Source organism: Phalacrocorax carbo, chromosome 4, assembly GCF_963921805.1.
Source record: "Phalacrocorax carbo chromosome 4, bPhaCar2.1, whole genome shotgun sequence".
Lineage (NCBI taxonomy): Eukaryota > Metazoa > Chordata > Aves > Suliformes > Phalacrocoracidae > Phalacrocorax > Phalacrocorax carbo.
Genome location: NC_087516.1, coordinates 72315154 through 72341511, shown reverse-complemented (window position 1 = coordinate 72341511; position 26358 = coordinate 72315154). Strand labels below are relative to the sequence as shown.

At 39.2% G+C, this 26358-nt stretch overlaps 1 long non-coding RNA gene across 1 annotated transcript; it reads left to right on the top strand.

The window, feature by feature from the left end:
• The first annotated feature begins 1132 nt into the window (after positions 1 to 1132).
• On the top strand, positions 1133 to 26358 carry LOC135313294 (uncharacterized). The gene is made up of 3 exons (XR_010372912.1): positions 1133 to 1297; positions 20436 to 20520; positions 26242 to 26358. It is a non-coding gene; the product is annotated as an uncharacterized LOC135313294 (long non-coding RNA).

Sequence of the window (26358 nt, the reverse complement as noted above, 5' to 3'; positions counted from 1 at the left end):
ATCATATAGAACAATTTCTTTCTTCATAATTATACCATCCTGCTAATTATCCTTTCTGCCATTCTCTGAAAAGAATTCTTTAAATACAGTACGGATGACATGACTTACAAAACCAAAGTAACCAAATCAACTAAAATCAAAGTAAACCTTTTTTCCAGGGTTAATTGAAGTCGGTCTGTACAAGACAGCTACAACTTATGTTGTAGGACTGTTGCTATAAAAAATTAGCTTTTTCAGTTTGCAGCCGCCTCTTATAAAAAATGCCAGTTCAGTTTAGAGTGTCTGCGAGTTTATATCTGTGTATATAATTCATAGAGGAATTACATCTGGAGGTGCTGCCTACTGAAATAGCTGACCTGCTTTTATCCCCTGAAGGATATTCGTTCAGCACATCCCCTGAAAAAAAATGATTTGCTACCTCATCGTAGTATAATACTTAACAACAACGAAACACATGCATAACGATCTCGTTGAACTGAACAAGGCCATTAACGCAGGAGCAGTGAGTGAGAATGTAATAGAAAATGAAAGACAGAGAAAAGAACCCTCTTGTCAGCTTCCTCTCCACGGTGTGTGGACGAGTCAGAGAGGACGGTCTACCTCTGTCACAAGAATTCAAAGTCCAGCTGGTGGCTCTGACCCTACTACTGCCAGTGTGTACAAAGAGAGGCCAATCCCTATAAACTGTGTATCTCGTTAGCATTTTGAAAGAACTCCTTTCTGAAAGCTGAAGGGAGTTATGAATGCGGGTGATTGAGTACAAGGCTAGATATTGATACAGGTACAGGTGTAGAGGGTTCTTGTCTTGAGCAGCCTACTGTGTGAAACTAGACCAGAGCAACTTTGAGAGGAGGATCTGATTAAGTAATCTCACATGTACTGGATATCAATTCAATAATTCACCAGCCAAAAATGTAATTACCACTGCATGTATACCCTTAAGATCAGGTTATCATATGATCCTGAAACAGTATTCAAAACAGAATCCTTAAGGTATCGCATGGAAAGGCTCTGCAATCCACATGGGCCAGGGTCCTTGTAGAGCTGGTGTAAAGATTTGCTCTTGGCCAAACCGGTAACACCACTTATTTCTGAAAGGAAATGTCATGCAGTTCTCTGCTCTTCCCAGGCCTGATACCTTCAGGGGAACCAGAAGCAATATGCCCGCTCCTTTCACTGTGCACAGTTTCTGCTTGACGTGTCTTGGGTTGTTCCTTCAGAAGACCGACTCATGGAGTGAGTCATAAGTGTAGAGGTGCTGAGAATTCAGAAATCATCTACACAAGGAAGAAATAAGGTAAATATGCCCGTACTTCAGTGTTTACAGTGTACTGTAACATTTGGCAGTGAAAGGAGCTGAAGTATATCACTAAAGCCTACGATAACCAGCTAAATTATTATGCATACCTGGAATGTTTTTCAGGGCAAATGAAGGTCAAGAAATGGATGGGGGGAATGATGCATCTCCAGAGTCTCTATTAAGAATGATTAGGTTCAGATTTTACTTACATTCCTCACACATGTGTCTGTGTGAAAATGGTAACATTTCTCGTAATAATTTTTAAGAAGATTGCAACATTTTAAAATGTTACTTAGGTTTTCTGGTATGATTTATCCCATTGTCCACAGCAGGACTGCTCATGTAAAAAGGCGAATGAGATTATTTGGTTATCTTTTGCCTTCTTGTTTAGTCTGTCTACTCTAATTCTAATACCATCTGTCTTTAAGAATCAGCATTTCTGCAGTCTTTCCGGTTTCTTCTTGACTACTATTAGTCATTTTTAGATTCAGATTTGGAAAACACCATATACAGTTCTGGTCCTCCCCATTTTTTTTTCACACAAAGATGGGTAAAGTATAGAATGCCATGTTTGTTATATGAGAGAAAAGGGATGGCTTTAAAAAGTAGAGGTGACTTTGGCTAAATATGCTTTTTGAGTACAAATGTGACTCAGCAATTACATTTGATTTGATGAAAAAAACATCAAGACAAAAGCCAGATAAATTACCTACTGCAATAGGGAGCATACCTCCTACACCCCACCCCCAGACTGTATCTTAAGTATGTCAAATGATGATTTGCCGCTTCCTTACACACAACCTTACAAGCAGCTTTCTAATCTTCAAGACTTTTAAGAAGTTGCTAGAGATAATAAGAGAGCCACGACAAAGAAATCTTACTATCACTTCATGGAGTTATTACAAGTTTCTTAATTTATAGCTACTTACTTGGGATGGGGGAAAAAAAAGCAATTTAAAATAAATATTTTCAAAATTGTTAAAATTAATTAACTTAGTGTTCTGGTATTCTTGGTATAGTGTCAGTAGTAACTCTGCATTGGTATGGAGCTGAACAACGGTATGCTCATATTTTGCTGGAACAGCAGAAACTTATTCTAATTGTTATTGATTACTCCAACCTACAGCAGTTTCACAAATATTTCTGAGCTTGTAAAAATATTAAGTTTCTATAAGCATCACTTTGAATTTGCAGGATACGTTGTACTTGTTTTTCTTCAACTGATTGCCTCTATCTAAAGTTACTTTTTAATGATTATTTAATTTTTCTCCTTGCTTCTCCAGCAGGAAAGTGTTGCACAGTGACCAAGTGGTCTCAAATCTCAAAGCTTTTCCCACCAATTGATTAAACATAGATCATAGGTGGACAACTGCTATCTGAGTTTATAATTCTTGGGTGGTTCGTAAGCCAATTTAAGGTAGCTAATACCATTCATCACTGAAATATGAAAGCCTGTGGGATTGGGGAACTGGAAAACTTTAAATCTCAGTTTAAGTAGGAAAGTCTGAGTGTACATCTGAAATAATAGCAAGTGCTCCACCCCAGACAGTCTCAGCATAAAGCACAACATATTTTGATCAGAGAGTATCTAATGTGATGTTTGCAAACTTCATGAAATATACATATCCTTCCCTGTCTGAATTCTTAAAACATTTAAGCTTTAAAGAAATTATTATGATGTTTCTCGTGTTTATGTGGTTTTGCTCTTTTTATTGCATTTTTGAGTAGGGAAGAAAGGCAGTAAAATAAAAGGAGCTTGTAAAGAGAGAAGCAAATTCTTGCTTATAAAATGAAAATTAGTACTACCCACCCACCACCACCCCACTCCCCCTACACCCTAAAAAAAAAGTATAGAGGATCCTTAAATGATCCTATAGGAATGACTGTATCTACAGTACACCTCAAACCAGGTATTTCAAAGCTAGGTACGAATAGGAGTCCAATTCAGAAGATTTATTGAGCAGACTGCAGTTTTCTTGTATACACACCTCAGTTTCCTTCCCACTGAAGTCGAGGAGTGTGAAGATTGTGCACTGCCACTTCTTGACCCACTGTGTGCAGGGTGGAGGAAGCCCAGCATGTACTTGGGCCTAGAAATGGTGAGGTGCCCCCATTTCAGGTGTATCCAGTGCCCATTAATTTATGCTCCTTCCCTGCAAGCTAGGTCAGGCCATAGGGATGGGGCAACAGCACCGCTCTCTGTTAATTAGGCAGCATGGCTACTGCTACCATCCAACACTTGTGTCCTAAACTGGATGCAATGCTACTTTGAAGGGGATATCCGCAGCAAGGAGAGGATGGAAACAGCATTAAGTGAAATATCTGTGTGAATAATACTGAATTCTAAATGTGTCACCCTTGGTAAAGCCGGCGGTGCAGCTCTGTGCATTCTGCTGAAGGGAGGGCAATGAAAACAGGAGGGAAGAAATAGGAGCAGTCTGTCTGGAACGGGGCAGCACCCAGGTCTAGCAGCACTAAGAGGTGAAAAACAACCATTCACATCACTCTGCAGATGCAGCAAACTGTAGGAACAAGAAAGAGATGTTCAGCTCATCTGAGTGTAGCAGGGAACGAGCACTTTGGGACAGGGCACCTGGCTTCTCTGTTTGCCCTGCCTGCAGCCACTTGCTGGCCCTCAAGGTGTTGCGTGTTTTTAGCCACCTTTTCTCCCCTTGCAGTACCTGGCATGCTGCGGCTCACTGCCAGTAGTTGCTGGGTCCTAATACAACCTCTTTGAGATCTGGTTATGGAATCAAGTCCCACTTCCACTGAGCCCACAACCTTGCCAGTGGCTCCCTGGGTATGCTGGCTTCTTATACCACCGCGCTGAAGCAGCTGTGGTATAATATAGAGCTATCTCTAAAAACCGTGGGGTGTTTTGGAAGAAAGATGTCCACAGAAAGGTGCAATGATGTGAACTTGAGTAACAAATTCAGGAATGATGGGAATACAGTACAAATTTTGTTTAGGAAGGGCCTCCGTCTGTACTTGAAAGTTATGCTAATAACCAGATTTCTTGGCTGCCTACTTTTATTTAGGCTTATTTATCTTGGTCATCTGGTTGTATTTGTTCTGCAAACACCTTTCTGTTCCCCCCAAGTAATTTTTCAACCTATTAAGCAGTTTGATTTTGAGAGAAAAAGGTTTTTCAAACTTCTCAGAGGTTTGAACTGCCTACAATTTTCAGCAGCTGTCTTGAGGGGGGACGTTATGTTAGTGATGAGAATCAGGGGAAAAATAAAGGGAGCTTGAGTTGATCTGTTTTGTTGATGTGCCAGATGAATTACTCAAAATATTTATGGCTCAGAATGACTCATGATTTTTTCTTCTTTCTTAATAGTTTTGGGGGAGAGATGGGACAGGGATGGGAGAGCAGGTTAGAGGATGTGGAGGAAGGACTCAATATTGCAAAACTGAGAAAGATAGATATTGGAATGCATAGGAAAGAACTAGAGTTAGGGTAGAGATGGACAGGGGATAAAGATCTAAGTCATAAATCTATAGGAAGAACTTTGTTAGCCATACTCCTTGTGAAAGAACTAATTTAAGTGCAGAAATTTTCTGAAGTCTCAGATCTTTTCATTAATCTCCAGGTTAGCACTTTAAAAAGGTTTGCCATAAATTCAGCACTTGATAGTTTTCTCCCATTGGTGCAAGGCCTCCCTCTATTAGATTTTACACCTATTTTTTTTTCTTTCAGAATTAGCACCAAGCAGCTATATGCCACATGGGTGTTTCTCTATAATAGGCAAACCCCAGGAAGCTCATTAAGTTTTCTTTATGGCTCCTATGCACTGCTGGAACCATACCTAAGTGGAGTGTTTGACTGTCAGTGATTAGATACCATGAGGGTATATACTTCAGAAAATATCATAGTTGGCATACAGAAATAGAGAAGTATAACAGCACTGCGGAGGACCATTTATTCAACAGGCTTTTCAGTTGCATAAACAGTAACACTTACTGAGTTCCTGACATTGGCTTCCAGCTTCAACAGTAAAATTGTTTCTGGAAGATCCTCTGTGTAACCATACAATATGGCAGAAGTTAATATATCCTAAATTCAAGAAAATTGTGGATGTCAGAGATGAGCAGATTCCTACTAGTTTAAATTTTTACTGTTTACAATTCTGAGTGCTTTGGTGTAAAATACTTCTTTGAAGGGAAATATACTTGTGAGAAATATGGCTTTGGTGGAATATTTAGTGGGTGACTGGGGGGAGGGAATAGTCTTATTACTCAAATGTTCCGTTTTAACGTGATGCTTACGGAAAGATATTAAGTGACAAACTTGAAAAATGCCAACAGATAGGCTACTCCTGAAGCAAAACATGCCAGGTCTGTAACTCTTATGAGGTTTTATTATTTCTTGTGTTGGTGAGCATGAGGAATTGGTGCTGTTATCAAGGTAATCTTTGATAGTACTCTAGGAAAGGTACTATTGAGGAATCTTCTTTTCCTTCTTCCTTTATTCCTTCCCCTTTTCCCAAAATTTCTGATTATCTGTTAACATTCTAGAATTGTTTTTTTCCATAACAAGTCATCTTTTCTATTTTAGGCCTTCCTACTTTTCTCTGCATCCACACCACTGTAGATTCATTGCACAGTTTTTGTTATATTTGAGTGGATAGGCAGATCTTTCATACTAAAATTACAGTTCCCAAGACTTATAAGAAGACAATAATAAAATGACAGAGAAGATCATACGGAGATCATGCCCTACAGCATGTGTACTTTAAAATGTTTTCAGGCAGGGCCCACAAAGGTCGTTGTACCACCCATGTTTGAAGCCCTCTTGTAAAAAGTTAGCCAATGCATTGCAGCTTAGTATTGAGCAGTAACCTAGCAATGCCATTAGGCAGTGCGTGCTGCTCTCTGTGTCAGTCTGACTTAGAAATGAAAGTGTATTTGAAACATTTGTCCCCTTCTTTAAATTGTTTGGTATAGTCTGAGGGATGCTAAGTAAGTAATATTCTCTGTTTCGCAGAGCACCCCTCCTGTTTTTATGTGAAACAACTAACAGTTCTCAGTAACTTTTAATACAGTCTTACACAATGAGGTGTAAATTGCACCAAAACTGTAAAAAAAAAAAAGGTTAGTACAATAATTTTCCAAAGTTTTCCTGCCTTCCTCATTTCAGTAGGGGCTAAACCCCGCCCTGCGTTGCAACGATCACGGGGACCACCAGGATGCACTTATGGTCACAGGAGCGCAGAACTGGGCACCTCCTGCCACAGCTCCTCCACGCAGTGCGCCTGAGCACAGGTCGTGGTCGGCACCTTTCCGAGCCCACAGCCCTGGGCACATCTCAGCTTCCCCCATAAGTTAGAATAACCACGAGCTGCTCTAATTTCTCTTGGCAGAAAGACCTCCCTGGAGGCATTCCTCTATTTCTGAATACTTTGTGTTAGTCGGAGGCACTGCTTAAGATACTCCCTGTCTCTGTGTCAAGGACAGGGAATACGTTGCATAAAGCACTTTGCTCAGAGGCCTGTTAAAGGCACCTTTATGTCTCTAATGGACTAGAGCAGTGCATGAGGGATTAATCAGAGGGCAAGAATGATCCTCACTCCTTGGTTCACGAAATATTAGTATCTCACAGACCACATTTTCATTTTCTTACAGCACTTCACAAGCCAAGCGAATGCTTCAGGACAAGTCGCTTATTACTCAGGGACAGTAAAGGATAGAAGCTTCACAGAAGCAATATATTTACTTCTAGGAAGAGTATCTTCTGTCAGTTCTCATTTTCTCCTTGGTTTTGAGCTTGCCTAGGAGCAATTCTGGCAAGATCTGAAGGGAATGGCCACGGGAGGTCACTGTGACAGGACTCCCTAAGTAGGTCTCAGAGGGCCTCTGATAGGAGATAGGGGGACGTTTTTTACTTTCTCTAATAGCTTCTACAAAACAACAAACTTCTTCACCACCCCCTCCCCCCAGTAATAACACACCTACTTGTGTGAGATGGTATAGTTTTTCCATACCTGAAACAAAATCAGAGATGATACAGTAATGGGCTCACAGCATGGATTATCTCCATGGCAATATATCATACACTTTGGAAACCACTTGGTCTAGATGAAACATGTTAACCCTTTCTTTGTTTTCTGACTAGATGCAAAAAAGATGCCTGGATTACTCTGATTAGTTAATTTGGTACTGTTAGTCTTATTTTCTTTTTCTCTGTTTTTAATATCCCTCTTTTCTGTGTCCTTCCTGTATCTTTCCTACTCTGTTAAGCTGGCGTAATTAATTTTCACTCCATTGTGTATTACTTTCTTGCCATCAACTACAAGTGTGAAATTGCAGTTCTCCAGCCTCTATATGAGACAGAAGAAGCACTCTTACACTTTCTTATTAAGTACCAAATACCTTAGAGGTCTAGAAGGTGGAAGCTCTGAGCATATCTCTTTCCCCTTGGGCTATCTTTCAGCAAAAAATTTTGCTGTTCTAGTTGGCCCTGGCCTGCTAATACATGGTTAGTAACCAAGAGAATAAATGAACTCATGATGGGTAAATATTTACCACTACCATTCTCCTGATGAGGAACCCTTTCCTCCAGGATGTTATAGTAGCCACCAATATAAGAAGAGCTGGGCTGCGTTATGTTTGTAAGTGCCCCCCAAGTAGCTGCAGACTGCATAGCCACCTATTCCCTGAACTAAACAAATCCAGCTTCTGCAGTCTCTCCTCACAAGCTGTGTGCTGTAGGGCCATTATTGTCTTGGTAATCTGCTGGATTTTCTCCAAATTCTCAACGTCTCTCTTGAACTGGAGAGTCCCAAAACTGGCCATGGTGTTTTAGGTGAGCCTCCACGAATGTTGAGTTAGATAGGTATAACAATCTGTCTTGTTCTGCTGGCTGTTCCCCTCGTAATGCTGCATGTGTAGTTTGCCTTGTTGCTGTGAGAGCACACTCTTTAGTTCATTTTAAACAAGGCATCTGCAGTAACTGCCAGACCTTTTCCATCATAGCTGGCACTCTGCAGGTTGACTTCCAGCCTGTACTGACACACAAGGTTATTCAGCCCTAAGTGGAGAACTTTTTGCTTTTCCTTGTTGGACATGAGTAGGCCTGATTCTGAAGCTTTTCAAGGTCCTTCTGGACTGACTGGGTAAAACTCCCCACTCAGAAACTGAATCTCTGAAATGGGTTAAAAGTTCTGACTTAGCCAATTTAACCACATTGAATTAAGTTTATGACAAAAGTGAGTCTCTTCTTTGTTACTTGAGAGACATCATTCAGTTAGTATCTGTCCCCTTGCTATAAAACATTTTGAACAATCTTGACCCACGTGCTCTAACTTGCATTATCATCTATCCTGCAGACTCTGTAAGGCCTGAGTTTTATCTTCCTCATTTTTTGTAGTACAGTCCATCCAAATTAGACTAAACTAAAAGATATCACCTAGTCCAGTTCAAAACAGGCATTCGGCATTCTGGCTGGTCCATTTCAAGTATTACTAGTCTTGTAGGTATAGTTATTTTGCAGGCTAATTTATTTCAGAGTCATCTTAAGCATCAGCAATTTTTAAAGGCTGTGGTACTGAATTCTGCCAGGACTCAATGCAGCAAATTCTGCTAGTAATTATTGCATTTTATTTCATTAATCAACATAAGGGTATTCCTCACTTTCAAATGCAAAAAAAATAAGAACAGCATTAAGATCAGTATTTTTTTATTATTTTTATTGATTTAGAAGGTCTATTTCTTGTTTTACTTCACTACTGAATCATTTCAAAATCACTGAAGGCAAAGGTGTTACACTAGCATAAAATCAATAGGAAGGGAGTTAAAAGGGCCATACTTTCTACATTCAGAGAATGAGAAATGAAAGAGAGGTTTATAATATCATAAACCTTGGAACTGTGTCTGGTAATTATCCCCGATACGGCCTGCCAGGGAAATGACCACCATCTGCTGCTGCCCACCAGTGCCCTGAAAATACAATCAGGCTGCTAGTACTTGCTGGAACTAGCAGTAAACTAATCCTCTCAATTTCAGCTCTTAAGATTACATGTAATTGTGTGTAAGATGAAGGCTCAGTCTGCACAAATTTTTCAGGCTCTGAAGTTGTGAAGATTGAAGTAGATCTCATTTGTCCTAAACTTGTTGTTTAACTTCCCCCTCTGTATTTGTATTTTGTCACTGCTTTTGTTTTGAAATTTCTGGCAAAAAATGGCTACCTGCAGAGGTTTCAGTGTATTCTCTCTGGTTCATGCATTTAGAAGTGAGACTTTTTGTCACAGAGCAGCTTTGAGCTAAAGTTAATCTTTTTCTTTATGAAACTGAGATAAGACTGCTTTTAAAATAAAGAAAATGTTTCGAGGTTCTGAGGGAGTTTCAGTAATATACACACATCTCTGCAAGGAATATACAGCAACTAGTCCATGGTAAGACAAAGTGCGATAAAGAAATCTGCTGAAATGAAAGAATTTACAGTAGGAAGAAATGGCACAGAAAAGTTAGATTACAAGAAGAAGGAGGCGAAATAGAAAAGGAGAGATTTTCTGAAGAATACAGGGGCACCCTAATTCTAGTTTGGCCGTTCCTATGTGCCTCTGTCTTTCAGTGCAGTAATAAAAGGGTATCTTCACAGAAGATTTTCTTACTAAAACAAATAGAGCAATAATAGGAAAAAATAATGTGCGAGTTCATAGTACTTCAAAGTACAGTAAAGAAGTACTAATATATTCAACCAATAGCTTCTAAAACTAGAGAAAATGGAATTTAGGAAAAAAAATGGGAATATGAATAAGGCAGAAAGGAGAGAAGGAGGGATTCTGTTTTGTTTGCTCTCCCTCCCCCATTTCAGACGGATTAAAGAATTATTAAAAATTAAAATGCAAAATCGCTTTCAGACAAACCAAGTGAGAATGGCTTCAGCTGAACAGGGTAATGCCTGAATCCCAAGGGACCCAATTCTTCATCTGTTTTTGGCTATGATATAAAGGGTGTCTCAGAATCATTTGGAGTGGCCTGCAGCAGCAATAATGTATTCCTTAGAGCTGCGCTGCTCATAGACAGTATGCAGGACAAGAGAGGAAAAAACCACTGGAGAGACTTTTTGTTAGTGTGAAATGAAGCACTTTGGCTTCTGTGAATGAAAACAGGACTATGGTGGCATTAGCTACAAATTAAGGATGAAAATAGGCTCTACCATAAGAGGTATTTCTCAAGAGATAGCCATCTCAATTTTTGGTCAGTGTTTGGAGGCAAAGAGGGTGTAGGGCTCAAGCTGAACTCAATTAAATCGTGGAATGTGTTGCAAAATTAAGGTTGTGAATATTTTAGAAAAATGTAAAATTTTGCTCATTTAATTGTGCAAGTATCATTAGGGATTCAGGTGGAAGGTGTTACATTGATAGACAGTAGTATTACAAGGGAAAATAAATCCACTGGCCTTTCAGGCAGTAACGGGCACGGAACACATAATTTCCACTCTGTGGCTCAGAGAATCCTGTTCCATACGTAAATACGGAGGAAAATAAGGGTTTACATACTAAAACAACCCAGTAGTCTACATTAGGGACTCCCATGCGTAAGCTTACAAGAGTGAAAGAGTGGAAGCTCCTCTAACTCCCTTGCCTACCTCCCTGGCTGGGCAGCTGTTCGTCACCACCTTTCGCAAACACTCCTGCGCCTAGTGCAGAAAATGCAGCCGGTCCTAGGGAGGGAAAGAAGGCACAGTGGTTGCCTCTAGCAGCAGGAGGCAGAGGGCACAGCAGAAGGTACTGTCATTGGTATTGGTCTTCTGAGACAGCTGCTGCAGCTCTTAGCTGCTTTTTTCCCCCCCTCTGTCTTAACTTTCAAGTCCGTGCTTTCCTTCTAATTATAAAATAATAAAGGAACCTCACAGTGGTTCTGCGCAATCATCTCGAGGTTTTAGTCCCAATTCTCAACTCGCAATATTTTTATTTCAGCTTCATTTCCTTCTCTCCGGTGATATTCAGTTACACTGAAACACAACTTTCTGAACTATCTTTATGGATAACATATAGATGCAAATTCAGCTAAACGTATATTAAGCAATTTATTGCAAGTGCTGTAGTACATACAGGGAGGAAGATGGAACCTAATGTGGAAAAAAGACAGATCGTTGTAGCATGATTCTGTTTCTACCTTTGCCCATAGTGAGTGAAAGATGGCACAATGCATAACTGTGAAGGCAAAGGTACAATGTAATACATTTATCCTTGTACCACTCAAGTGAAACAACTGTGAGAAAGATAAGAGTCCTAACCTTACAAGGTATATAAATGATAAATGTGCTATAATATTTCCTCTCTCTGTATTTTTCTCTTTTGATAATGCTCTTATCTGAAGATCTCTGCCACAATATTATAGAATACATTTTATTGTTACATAAGTTGGTGTGCTAGCTTTATAAATAAATATGTTCAGCCTATCAATATGTTAAATGAAAAAGCTAACTTCCTCTTAGCATGGCTCCAAAATGAATAGCGTCTTTATAATGCCATTTGATATGCTGAAGCCTAATGATATTTCTTGTTCAGAGACTGTAGCCATTCAACTTGAAAACAAATAATTAAAATAAATTACACCACTAGTGTCTACAGACTAAGGAGGTGAACAAAAATAGCTGCGCAGGAGGAAGGTTAACACAGGGGTATCTGTTGACAGCATTATGAAGACCTCAAAGGGATTCGTATGTTCGCCTGCCTGCAGTGATGTGTGTGAGGAATCCCATGTCAGGCTGTTAAGTTTAGCAAACAGGGTTTCCAGTAATAGATTTTCAGAAAAATGTGGTTACCCGGGGGTATTGTATACTTCCCAATTACTCAAACATTCATTCAGAGAGACACTTCCTTCTCTGCTCATGTATGCGTGTATATGCATATAATTGTTGGCTTTACTTGTTTTCTGTGTTTTTCTGCTGATGTGTGTTGCACTCTGTGTAGCGAGAGAGATTCCGTGGCCTTTAACACACCTGCCAGTCACTTCCTACAGGTGCCAGTTCCGATGCGCGCCGATTTTTCTGATGGTGATGAGTGACTCTCACAGCCGTTGTTGTTTCACCTCACAGCTCCTCTTAGTTTTCTTCCTTTGCTGTTTTTTTCAATGCTCAGTGGAAAGTTCCCATGTTCTGGATACTTTAGGTCCCAAATATTATTCATGCTGAAGGCTCTGAGATGCAGGCCTCTCTGCCGTGCTGAATAGCTAATGACCATGAAGTTTCTACTGCGAGGAAATCATCATAAACAACCCAAAACTCTCAGCTTGGGGCAGGGCATTCTCTTTAGTCTTTTCCATGTGTTCCAATATCTGTTTATTGGTGCTCATCATTTCAGAGGAAGGAGCCAACTGAGGTGATGTATGAGCAGAAACAAGGAGAGAATTTTAATAAGGAAAGCAGCATGGGCCAAGTGGCCTTCTCTGTACTTTAATATGCCTTGTGGTCTTGTTGTCTCCAAACACATCCAACTATAAATAGCTTCGTTTTCACCAACCTGCTACTCTTGCAGAAGAGAAAAGAGGCATTAGACAGGGCTGCGCCGCCTTGCTGGGCAAGAACAACCCATGCCAGCCCCCCCCCCGGTGTGTGAGCTGCTGAGACAGGTCTTCAGGACACACCCAGATCACAGCTGTCCTGCCCACCGAGCACCTCCTTGGGGTGTTTGTAGGCATGACACACACCCCAAAGGGCTTCTGTCACCCCACCAAAAGGCTTAACCCATTTTCAGCTATGTGTACCCTAAACATCAGTCTTTGACAGCTGCCATGGGCTTACATGACTTATCAGCAACTGAAAGGGGGAAAACCAGAGGGACCAGGAGAAATGGGTTTGCAGTGGTCTGCAAAGGAGGTCCTGTCCCGCCCGCACCCCAAAGGATGTCAGTTGCTGTGCCAGAGCAAGCAGCCGAGCCTCTTCCCAGTCTCTCTGAATGCCTGAACGGAAGATGTTGTCCCATGCAGTCATGTCCCACACGATGACTGGAATCCAGCCTAATTCAGGTTCTGAAAGGTAATTCACTCTTGGTTTATAATCTTTAGATGATTTAGGCTTGTCTGAATAAGGCCAGTAATAAGATGGCTCTTCTTCTACCCTGTTCTTCTTCTATCCCAGCTGCTTTCTCAGGAGGTCCTAGTCCATAAACAGAAAGTAGAATACTAAAAAGCCAGAGGGAAATGAAGGAAAGTAGGAAAGTTTTCACTGGCAAAAAAAAAAAAAAAAAATCAGATTCAAAACATGAGAAAAGTTTTGGCTGACTTTTGATTCTTTTAAAAATTACTTACTTTTCCTAAACTAATATCTGGAAGTGATTTTTTTGCATTTAAAAGGGAGGTGCTATTTTAGATTTAGTTCTCCTTAGGGAGAACTATTGTTAGCTTGAACTTGTATCAATTTTTTTTTTTTAAGATAAGTTTCATAATTTCAGGCATGTCAATGAACAGTGTCACACTGCGCAGCTATATCTATCTGCTTCTTTGGATTTGAAATAGAGTAAGATTACTTCAGTGATTCAGTTACAAGACCAGAAGTCAGAAGATTTGGGGAAAGACTTAAGACTTGTCTGAATTCATCTTAGCTATTTATGGTCTTAGAATAAGTAACCTAATTTACATCTGCTTAAGGCCTGCACTTTACAAACTCTTCCAATCTATTTCCAACTTTGACAAAAAGAATACTTATATAAGACGTCTAGCAAATGATGTAGCCCCTGTACCCCAGCTTTCTCTTTTGTAAAATAGGATGACGATGATGATAATTACATACATAACTTGGATAGTGATAGCAAACAATGGAATCGTTGATTTTCAGAATGCAACATTTGTGGAAATAAGAAGCAGTATGGGAATGATATCTAGGAATATCCTACAAGGAAATGGCAGACAGAAGCAGTTGGATTTTAGAGGCCAAGCCTATTTTCAGCGTGTTTTCAGCCAATCTAGATCATGACTTTTGGAGGATGGATACCTTCCCCTCCTCACTCTGGTTTCTGTACAGCTCTGGACACACTAATAATAAACTTACCCAAAAAATGCTGAGTTACCGATGACACGAGAATGTCTCTAAAGCACAGTTACTGCATTCGTTGCCTTTGCCACTTTTTGGCCTGTACGTGTCTTTGTAGAAATCAAAGGTTATTTCAGTCCTGAAAATTGCGTTGCTGTTATTTCATTGTGCTGAGCTTTTCATGCAGTGCAGTAGCTGAAAGAGGTGAGAGAGCTGCCCATTTTGGAAAGAAAAAGCTGAGGCCATCCATTTAGTGTCACTTAGGATCTATTACAGCAGAATAATTCGTTCATTTAGAATTTTAGATCAAAGTATAAATAGTCTAAAGCTACACTACGTCCCAGAGGTGAGAAGATGGAGACTATTTGCAGTTATAATACCAGATGTTTCGCCATTGCTATAAATTCAACGACAAAAACCGAAAATAAAAAGCGAGCTGTTAATTGGGGATATTTGGAGTCATGTCACAGGTGAAAGATGATCTAAAATGCTGCTTCATCGCACAATGCAAGAGTGAAATTAGCACATGTCTATTATCACTGCTTGCAACTCTGCAGGAAGCTAATGGAAATAGCTTAATCTTTTCAAGCTCCTCTAAAAGGAGAAATATGGGATTTCACCTGTTACTGAGTTTTCCCTCCTCTCTTGCTCCTTGCCAAATTCTTACTGCACAGCAGATTTTTATTATTTAATGCCTTGACTGTAGATTGAATAAATAACCGTAGAGATCAGGGACCCCATCATTCATTTTTAGAGGCAGCTGTAGTGATCTGTTGTGGTAACGGTTAGAAAGGGAAAGGGTGCAGTCCTAAAATTCCCCCTCTTGAACCGGTTTCAGGGAGTTCTCTTTCCAAAGCAGTAAAAGCAAAGGCATTAATTATACATTTCCATTATGACAGAGCCAACATCAGCAGTGACTAAAACATAATTTGTTTAGGTGGCAGTGCAGGCTGTTCTCTGATCAAGTTTTGTTTCCCACAGGGAGGCATCAGTCTTAAATTACACAGCAAGCAGGCAAGAGAGAGGAAGCAAACAATAAAACAATTCCCAGAGGAAGAAAAGAGGAAAATTTGTCTCTCAACGTCCTATTAAATAAATAAATCTACATCTTTTGTCACTTAACAAAAAAAACAGCAACGGGGTTCAGCTTTAATTAAAGGAAGTATGTTTTCTGTGGGCCTTCATAGGATTGTATTTTAGACTTCCAGTGATAAGTTGCTTTTAATGAAAAGGAACTTTCCCACTGGAAGGAAGGAAAGGATGATAGAAAGAAAAATCCCTGAGAAGTGCTGACAAGATGGAAACATGGGATATCTTACTTGTCCTACTGTAATCCATAAAGGTAGAGTAATTTGGATTTTCTTTAGTAAGGTATGCACAAAACCAGGACCAGTCTCTATCAGCATAATTAATTGTAGAGGAACACCGATATCTATATATTTACATGCAATTAAAGATGGACATGCATCTTCCTGAGGAGAAATATGTGTATGTTTTAAGCTAGAACTCAGTTTAATGCTGTTAAGCATGGGCGTAATTTTACTTCATCTTCAATTGCAGTGGATCTATTATTTTGCATAAATCAATGAACGTATTTTAGTACCTTACTGAATCAAAGGCGCCAAAGGAATGCTTTTGTTATTTGCTTTTAATTTTTGACTGCTATAAAGAACTGTTGGTTGTGATTTTTTGTTGTAATTTGACTTTTAATATCATATCCCCTGACTGCCTCAGCCTCTCTCTATTTGGTGTGCACAAAGCAAAAGCAAATACAGGCTGATTTCTTACTATCTCCAACACTTTCAGGAGAACCAATAAAAACTAGGATGAGCTATGTGCCATTTAACAGGAGTATCTTCCTGTTCAACACACCATTCCCCCTCCAGTGGTGTTTGCTGGCAATTTCAGATGAATGGTCAGACAAATCCAAAACTGCATGTCGTATAGAATCATAGAATCATTAAGATTGGAAAAGACCTCTAGGATCATCAAGTCCAACCCCCAACCCAACACTTCCATGTCTCTTAAACCATGTCCTGAAGTGCCACGTCTACACATTACACAGTTTTTGAACATGCAGCAAATGCTCCTTTGGAACTTCCATTGTGCAAAATTAGATTCTCTCTAACACAAATAAAAAACCTACATGTCATGGAAATGATTATAGAGTATGTTGTGTGAGCTTAGCCTGTTTAATTGAAGTAGTTCCTGTATTTAAAAAAAATAAGAATAGATGCTTCTGACTACTCAAACTTTCTGAAGCAGTGAGGCACTAGAGAGAGTCACTGCAAATATTAGTTTGAAAGGGAATAAAAGCAGCATTGTCTTCTTATTGCAGGCTTAAACTAGTGTGATTTATTTTATAATTGAAACATTTAGCCATGCTTTAGTTATAAAATTAACCATACTATACTAGTCATTTGGAACCTTAAAATACAGTGGTCTAAGATCATATATCTCGCTACCACTGTCATTCATAAATGGGCAAGTTGCATTGTTGATTCCCCAAAAGAAATGATGGAAACACAGATAAAATGCTATATAAAACCGTGAAAAATGCTAAGACAGTGGTCTGGGAAGAAATTATCTCAATCTTTTACATGTGTTCTCAGTTTCATTGCTCGTAACTGAAATAAGGAGCAAAGGATTAATATGAAGACTGGCTGACCTGGTGTCCCAAGATTGTATCACTTCAAGTGAGAATTTTGTGCTCGTTACTGAAGTGGCAAAGGCTGCAAATCCTGCTGATATATTATTATAGTATGTAATGTGGGGGGGGGTTTCAGTTTACACTACACATGGACACCCCCTTCTGGCTATTCAAGAGGTAAAAACCCTAAAATAGGTTGACCACTTAAGAGTGTTGTCTGCATCTTCTATACTACACAGATACACACCTCTGAAGCATTCCATTGAATTGTAACTGGATTTGACTCTCTATTGAAATGGGCTTTCGAATGGCACATCCATGGCTCCTAGTGCTGGCGAGCTTTGTGCAAGCAAGCAGATGAACTGCCTGCCTGCCACCAGTAATACTCTTCTGAACATTTCAGGACAGCTAAGACAAAACCAGGGTGTCTTGCTGCCATGCTGTTTCACTCTTCCTGCGGCAGAGGATGACTGCAGGAGCAAGGCAGTTCTGCACTGCTGATATGTATTTGCCTGTCTTTAATCAACACAGTCACAAAACAAGACAGATTGTACGAAACTGTGGCAAAGAAGTAAAAGATGTGACTCGGAATGAAATGGGAGAAAGATGTTCAGCCAAAAATGTGCTCAAAAGATCCAACTTTTAATAGGCAGGATTAATTTCCATTGGTCTGGTTATGCTCCTGAAATGCAGAATTACACAGTGACCAGTAAAGTTAGAACCATGAGATTCAGCCCATCAGATCAAGAGGGAGCCTTTACAGTCACGCCTGACCCATCCAACCCATCTGTGAAAGCCTTTTGCAAAGGCAGAAAATCAAATTAGTAGATGTTGGAAAGGTTTGCTGGTAAGTTTTTATCTATACTGACTCTCTCTGAGGGCCTAGTGAATTCATAGGGAAAAGAAGGTAAGACCACAGAAAGAGAACAACTCTTTTTTTCCTGCTATAAATGAGGTGGTGGGAAAAGGAAACACTTCACTGTCCTGGCAGCACTCCATGGCAGGAATCCTGCCCATTCCTGGGAAGACTGTCTTGCCTCCTACACAAAACATGCCAGTTCATTAAAAGAAGGGCTTTTCCTACCTGATGTGTACAGTTAAACCTTCCTAGGTGTTCCAGTCTTTCACTTCCATCCTTGTTAGAGCAGAAGATAAATCTATGAGTGGAATAAGGCTGAATACTTAGTCCCTACATTGCTCATAGCAACAATGTTGTATCAGGGAGTGGTGGATATCATGTTTTACATCTAGTTTGCCATAACTAATTTTTTCACTTAGTGAAAAGCCCCTTTTTTTGCCTCTTCACCATCACCTTTTCAGTAGACTAGATAATAAGACAGAGTTGCCCCGATTTATGTTAGTGACTTCACTTCAAAGACAGAAAAAGATTAAATGACTGGATGGAGATTTATAGGTTTATGTGTACATGCAATCTCATCTGTTGAAAATGGATAATAATATGACAATGGAGTATGTAAATGAGGCAAAATGAGCAATGCTAATTACAGCTGAAGAAGGATAATCCTGGCCCTGCTGAAGTTGACTGGAAAAACTCCCACTGACTTGGTAAGGGCAGGATTTCAACCAAAATGTCAATACTGAACTATAATGGAATTACAGACTGGGAAATCTTGTTCTGTAATTTACACTTGCCTAAACAAATTGTGAAGAATATTCCAAAATCAAAGCCCTGGATGGAAATACCTCAAAACATAATGCAAATTCAGATCAGAAATTAAATGTAGTAATTCAGCACCACCCTACATACCTATACTTCAGTACCGTCCAGTCCTTTATAAAATGTTTGAGTTGCTAGAAAATCTCTGTTGAGAAATCATTCCAAACTGTGTGACAGTTAAGCATGGTGACTGAATGGTCTCGCTCTGATTGCCTTTTGATTTGGTTGGGGTAGAAGATTGCAGTGCTGTGGGAGGCAAGAAACTGTTCAAAACAGGAGAGCAGGCGGGAGCACGAGTGCAAAAACACAGTTGCAGTTATAGATGCCAGCCTGCTGGAACAGCTACAAAGTGAATTCCTGTGTCATTTGGATAGTTCTCTTTTTGTTTAGTTTATTTTAAAAACTAGTAAAAACCCCTCTTATCTCACTTTTCTATATGCATAATTCTTCCTAGGTCTTGTTGCATTTTGATAGCTTAGAGCCAAACGAAAAAGAACCAGGCAACTTGAAGAAGTATGTTCAGGTTTTTTTGATGCTGGAAGCTGTGAAATTAATTGGGTTTTGAAACGTTTTCTGTGTTTTTAGATTTTGTTTGTGAGAAGTGAATATTCCTAGAGAGACACTTGCATCTTGGATTTTGCTTTCCCTCAAAAAACTGTTACTTAGTGGTAATATATTATGTCACATTTTACATTCTGTTTGAAAAGCCATCTTTTATTTAAGAGTGTTCTGACAATGTTTTTAAGATAATTTACCTAAAGTCATTGTAATTTATTCACACTGTTAAAATATCATGCAGGCTTCATGAATGGGGACACTAAGATGATTTTTGAAAGTTCAAAAAATGCATTTTCTGCAACAGCAGCTGTAATGGAGTTGCACTTGGGGAACATTTTTTCTCTGATGCCTTGTGTTTGTACAGCTTTTATGACCTTAAGGAAAGAACTCAAGCTGATCCATACTTGTAAGATTATTTTCCTCCTCATAAATATGGCACGTAAGACTGACTACCCTGATTTCCTGAAATCACTGGAAACATCTTCAGTGAAAGCTGGGCAGCAGGAAGAGCTCTCCCCCTGTGTATATGTTCTAGTTTTCATCTGTAGACATCAGGGCTTCCCGGAAGATGCCAGACTGAAATGGTTTGGATGTGAAAAGTGCCATTTGGTTATTATCCAGACGTAGAGAACCATTATCGAAATTGTTCTTTTTTGGGGGTACAATGAATGCTGGAATCTTAGTAATTTCCTTTCCAAGCCCATTGAAGTGGACTAAGTTTTGGACTAAATACTACTGTGAGCAGATTGGAGACCCGGATAAAAGGAATTAAGAAGAGAGGTTGCTTTGGCTGTTCATCTCTGTAATGTGTGTATTTGAAATTTGGAAGTCTGCTGCTCCAGATTGGCTGCTTGTTTCCCAGGCACAGTCATTCTTAAGTCCCCTTTTAACTTGCTCTCCTCAGCAGGATTTCTTCTGCTTGCTAATTGCCAGCAGTGAAAAATCTACAGAGGCAAATTGATGAGGAAGAAAAGGTTTCCAAGCCAAAGGGCTAAAAGAATTCCAGCCACTGGGGGGGGGGGGGCGAAAAAAAGGCAAAAAGCTTTTGGCATTTTATTTTCTTTCTCTCCCTCTCTTTTATTTTTTTTAAAAAATAAGGAAAAGATCTTTTCCTACTAATTCTATTGGCAATGATTTGGCAGGAAGTATTTCTGCAGAGTCTCATAGTCCCAGCTCCATAAATAGGCAAGAGATCAATAGCTGAAAATAAACATGGTAGCTACAACTTCTAGATTTGTGTTAAAGATTCTGTATTTGTTATTTTTTTTAGCTCTGAATCACAGTATAGCTTGAGCAGAATGACATACAGTCCCCATTGGTGTGGATCAGCGAGGACGTATGTTTAACAGCTTCAAGTAAGTGCATTTCTTTTTCTCTCCTGATCATGCTAAAGAGCAGATATCTGTAATATAGAGTGAAAGATCTTAAAAAGTAGTTGTACACAGGAAACCATCTGCTGGGAGAATTTCTAACAGCTTCTGCATTTATCTGTTCTTGGCCCAGTACTAGCCAATATCTATATCTATTACCTTAAGTCATAGGTCAAATTGGTACTGTTCTAAATGAAAACAGCATTTGGCTGCACTGGGCTGGCAGCCTTACTCTGGGCCACAGCATTAAAACAAAGTACTAAATTCTACAGAGAACTGTAGTTTTGCAGGGGTAAACTGATGAGACCGGTTGTTTTTACAGAATTGTCTAGGTCATCAAATTTTCTATATTTCCAATGTGTTGTTATATACATATGGATCAATATTTCTCTTGAAACAAGATTATAAGCCACACTTATTGAGGAGACCTGTAGCGTCACAGGTTTAAACCAAGCTCCTTATTTAAAATTGTGAGATAGAATTCCTGGACAAAAACCCAGGAGAATATGGAGTAAAAGTAGGTATTTACTATTCTACGGTCTGTAACATTCATGAGAGCATTATCAATTGTTGGGTCAAGCTTCACTGTATTTTTAAAATGAGTTCAAGAAAGTACTGCAAGAGTGATTTGAAGTTAAAAATAGCTGCTTTTCAGCAGGGAAGTAAAGAAATACTTGGAAGCATACTCTTCTGACAACCACTCAAGAAGAAGGTTTTTTGATTATTTTTCAATTAACGTGCTAACCCACAGGAAATTCTAGGGATGGAAGGTTGAATCTAGTTTCAGATGAATAATAAGATATGCTTATAACATAGGATGTAATTAATTACTGAAATTACTCCAACAGGGATATTTCAGTTGAGGTATTCCAATGAACTTTTGGGGACATGCCTTAGCTAAACCAGGCATGCCTTAGCTAAAACAGAAATGCTAGATTCTTTGCAAGGCTCACAGTTTCTAACAGTTTCTAGCTTTCTGTGCTTTTCTCAGTGAGGCTGTGAAGCTTTTTCCGTACATTGTCCCTATTCTAATCTCAAATATTTTTCCATGACTGTGTAACACAGGATGATCGCTTTTGCTTTCTTTTCTGCAAGACAAAAATCTGAGCCACTTTAACTCTTGCACTAGAATGAGAATTTTTTTTTTCTTTGCTGGATTCCTTATGTTTTTCCATGCTCATTTTGAACTGTTCGTATTGTTCAAAACAAGACACAGATGCTAGGTGTTTAATACAGATCTTATTAGCACTGTGTATACATTCTTCAGTGTTAAATTATCATTTTCTGTATATCTAAAGACTTCATTAGACCTTTTGCAATGGCAAGCTTATATAGCAGCGTGCTTATAGTTGATGACTCTTAAATCCCTTTTCTCAGAAAGGTCCCTTCGTCATAGCTTGAATGTTTTCTTCACATGTATCTTGTACTGAATTTTTCTCTATTAAAACCTACTTATTGGCACCCAGGCAATCTGATCATTCTTTAATGGTTCTTTTAATTGCTTATTATCCTTAAAAACATCTGTAGACATGGCAGAGTTGCTGGTAATTATATTGTAATCTGAGTTACTGAGGAAAATACAGAGGAGCATTTGTCAAAATACGGACCACATAATGGTCTGTTGATGGTGCTCTATCAAGAAATTTCAGTTTGGTTTAACTGAAATCCATTTTATTGCATGATCTGTTCATTCCATTTACAAGTTTTCTTTAGTTAAGTAAAATGACCTTGAGAGTGGAAAATAACAGAGGTGGTTTTATCAATCAAACCTGCAATCTTGAAAAAAGCCCCTGAAAACCAACAAGAAAAAACCCCAGGTTTGCTAGAAAAGATTTGAGCTCAGAGAACTGTGTGAAAAGCCTTTAATTATCTTTATACAGTTTACCCCTCTCAGAGGCTTAGTACTATTCAAGACTCATCAGGACCATCACTTACTGGTTTCCCAGGGCAATTATCTTATTCCATTTTTTGGGGGTACAAGAAAGGATGGATATTGTTCCCACTCACTGCAGAATCACACTGGAAGGTGAACATACCAGAAATACTTCAAGACGTAGAATATTTCCACCCTCACTGAGAGACTGAAATGTCATCCTGGCCAGGACAATTCTCTGTGAGGAAGCTGAAGAGCCTGGTGATCGCCTGACACACTCCTTGGGATGGGAGCAGCTATGATAAAGAATGCTTCCTACAGAGTCAGCGATTCCTGTTGCCTCTCTGTAGTTCAGAAAGGAGAAGAAATCAGGAAGGTAGAACTATCGGGGGGGGGGGGGAGGCTGGGTGGGAAGAGGTTTAAACAGCCACAGTGTCCTAGGAAGTCACTGGGTGGACTTTTTCTCCAGATGCCCCCAGAGCCTCCAGAGATCAGGTCAAATGAAATACCAGGCATGAGGGCATGAATTGGTCTTGCTGAGCTGCCCCTCTTCCTTTAGGGAAATAGGTGGTATCTTAAAGGACCTTTATGGGGAAAGCACCAGCTGCTTTCTCTGCACTCCCTACAACCTACAACAGGGCCAGTAGAGGTCAACGGGTGCCCAGGGAAATCATACCATAACTTACCTTTCTCTGAGCCAAGGGGGAAAGTATGGAAGGGGGAGGTAACCCGTTCCCTAGGCTCTCCTGCTGTGACGGAGACCGTTAATTTGCCAGCTCACTCCAAATGCTGAGAAGAAACTCAGACTATGTCAAATATAAAAGGGGATGCTGGTAATTTCTCCAAGATCTCAGTGTCAGAATTCCAAATTTTATTTAAAATGCAACATATGTTCCTTCATCCGAACGTACCAGACTATTTTAATGCCAAGTAAGTTTTAATTCTTGTTCATACAGGATTCAAAAGTGAAGACAAAGAAAAGCCATAGTAAAAGTTGAGAAGCATTCTTGCTATATGTTCAGCAATGAACTAGAAATAACACCCAAGTAAGGGAATTATTTATAGAAAGCAGAATCTGAAGAGAAATGCCAAGAGATGTCAAAACTGATTGAAACATGCAGCCTTGACAGCTCTGAAATTCATAGGCTGACTATCTGCCAGAATTTGTGCCTGATACTTTATTTTCTTCAGTGGCTAGGATTGGCTATCAGTATGGTATAAATGGGCGAGGGAAAACAAGAAACTAGGAACCAATATTTGTTAGCTCTACTTCCCTCCCCCAGTCTTGCGTGATGTATGCTGTTAACCACTCTGATGCAGTTGAAATGATGGAACTAATGGGGCTCACTGAAATACCACTCATTTCATTTAGTGCAAAAAAGCAGTTTAAAAGAGATTTCAAAAAGATTAAATTAGGCAAGCTTCCTATGCAAAGCTGATTCTTGATTATGATGCTGAATAATGATTACGTTCTGATCATTTTAATGCTTCTCCCAACAAACAAAGTTATAAAGAGAAGAAGCACCAGGTGGGAATGATATACAATGAGCTCTATTCTCCTGTCAGGGCACATGGGTACTATGTCTTTGCGCTGATATCTTTGAAGTTACACTATGTATAATAAATGTATAATAAAAAGAGAACGCGATATGGCAGTTTTTTTGGTTATAGACATAGAATAATCATAGTTCTGTAACAGTGGCCACATAACATCAGTGTAACTGAGGCATGTTATATAAGAAAGCCTTGCAACACCACTGAAAATATAAATATTATTATAATGTGTTATTAGGTCTTTATCTACCTTATTATTCTCCTTTCACAAAAAGGCAAACTGAACTGTACAATAGTTAACTGACCTATTTAAAGTTGCACAGTGTCTTCAGAGGTACATCTGAAACTACATCTCAGATAATCTAACCCTGATGTCTGCATAAAGACCAATAAAATGACTTTCTTTTCTCCAAAAAGAAAAATAAATAGGCTTTGAACAATGACATCTTACATAGATCCATATGACGGCTTTGTCAGATGTAACACTGTAGGGATTCTCTCTTATTCAGGACCCATTATAATCCAAATCATCCCAGAGACATATGCCAGCAAGATACATGCCTTGTTCTTGTTGCCCTGTAAACGTTAGAAGAGCACTTTCTTAAATAAAAATAAAAATAACAATTATGACTATTCTACAGTTTTAATTTACATGGAAAGCTCTTACAGAGATACAGTAAAATAAGCACAGAAATATGTTAGGAAGTATTCATCTGATTTCATTACTATACATTTCAAACTGGTATTTTCAAAGAATATCAGTTATCTATTCATAACCACTTCTTACAGTGGAAAAGTACATTCTTATAATAAAAGCAAATTTAGGAGTAATACATTAAAATTGCAAAAGAGATTTTTCTACTGATTTGGTGCAAACAGAAGATAAATTAAACACTTCACTATTTCAATAATCATCAGAAATACCTTTCCAGTTTCAAGACGTAGATAGGTAATCAATTTTATCTTTCTTTAATTATGTTTCATAGCATAACCTTCTGCTGACAGACTACTCAAGGCTTATGTCAACCAGAATAATAGGTTGCACATGTTATTGATTTAACTATCACTTCTAGGAACTGATCTTACGGTTTTATTAGACTGTTTTTAACAGTTCCTTTCGGACAAGCTAATTCTACAGATCTAAAGAAATATAGATCATGTTCTCTCGACATGTGTAATCGTTATACCTTCCTTTTAATCATCTATGATAATCAATTAAAATTATGGAGCATTCAAGCAGATGTTCAGATGCATTATGTTGGACGCATTAAAGATAGAATGATGTAAGTTAAGACAGAGTGTGTATAAGAGAGAGGCTTACACAGTTATTTTATCTGAGAAGTGATCACCTAAAGCTTATCTGTAGAGTTTTTAACTACAAGTCATAAGGATTTTGTTTCCCCATTTCAGTGTCAGTATGTGCCCAGGAATTAAGGAACTCCACCAGTTTCTTCAGGGTAGGAACACCATCAGACCTTCCATAAAACACCAGTCGTTTAAATTTGGTTGAAACTGCCTTAGTTAATGTTTCAAAGTCCCATCTTTTATATTCAAATCCTAATTCGGTGCTCAATAAATTAGAAATAGCAAGACTCTTCTTTCAGCATTGATGTGTGTACTACCTGCATTTTCTTTCTACCCCCTCTGCTTTTAAACTTTCCCACCTGTGTGCTTCCGAATAGGCATTTAGATTTCTACATTATGGATTTGTGATCCTTACCTCTAGGTTCACGCGCACACGTTTCCTCCTACACCGTTTTTTATGTGCCCACAACATTTCTGCTGTGTACAGGTGGTCACTGAAATCTAAGGGATAGTACTTAGTAAATACATTTTGTTCCCCTGGGGTGAACAGAAGGCTGCTAAATTATGCGAGCTGAAGCTGTCGTTTACACTGAAAGCGTGAAGCCTCAGCCTGCAGAACTGGGCTGCTCAGGACACTAAACGCCAGGAAAGTTTCTGTAGTCCTCAAAGCTCTGTTATATGAATGGCCAGATTTATACCTGCATCTACATGCAAAAAGACGCAAATGCCTGCCTGGTTGGGCACCAATGTCCTCACATACAAGAGCCCAAGAATCCCCAGTAATGGCATCACGCTTTCAAAAACTCTCCTTCCCTGAATTTAGCAGTTTTTCTTCCGGAAGGCTCAGCCCGCCGGCTTTGCTCATTTGAAACTTCTGGGGATTTTTGACAGGTGAGGAAGAGGTGAATATTTTCCTTTTCACTACCACGTATCCTATGTTTAATTTTCTTCATCATCTTGCTTTTCCTTAATAGAGTTGAATAATTAATGGAGTTTCTGCCTCCTAACTTTGTAGTACAAACTGGTGAATCATCACAGATCTTTCAGTGTTACCTTCAGGGAAACAGGGAACTACCTTCAAAAATCTCGTA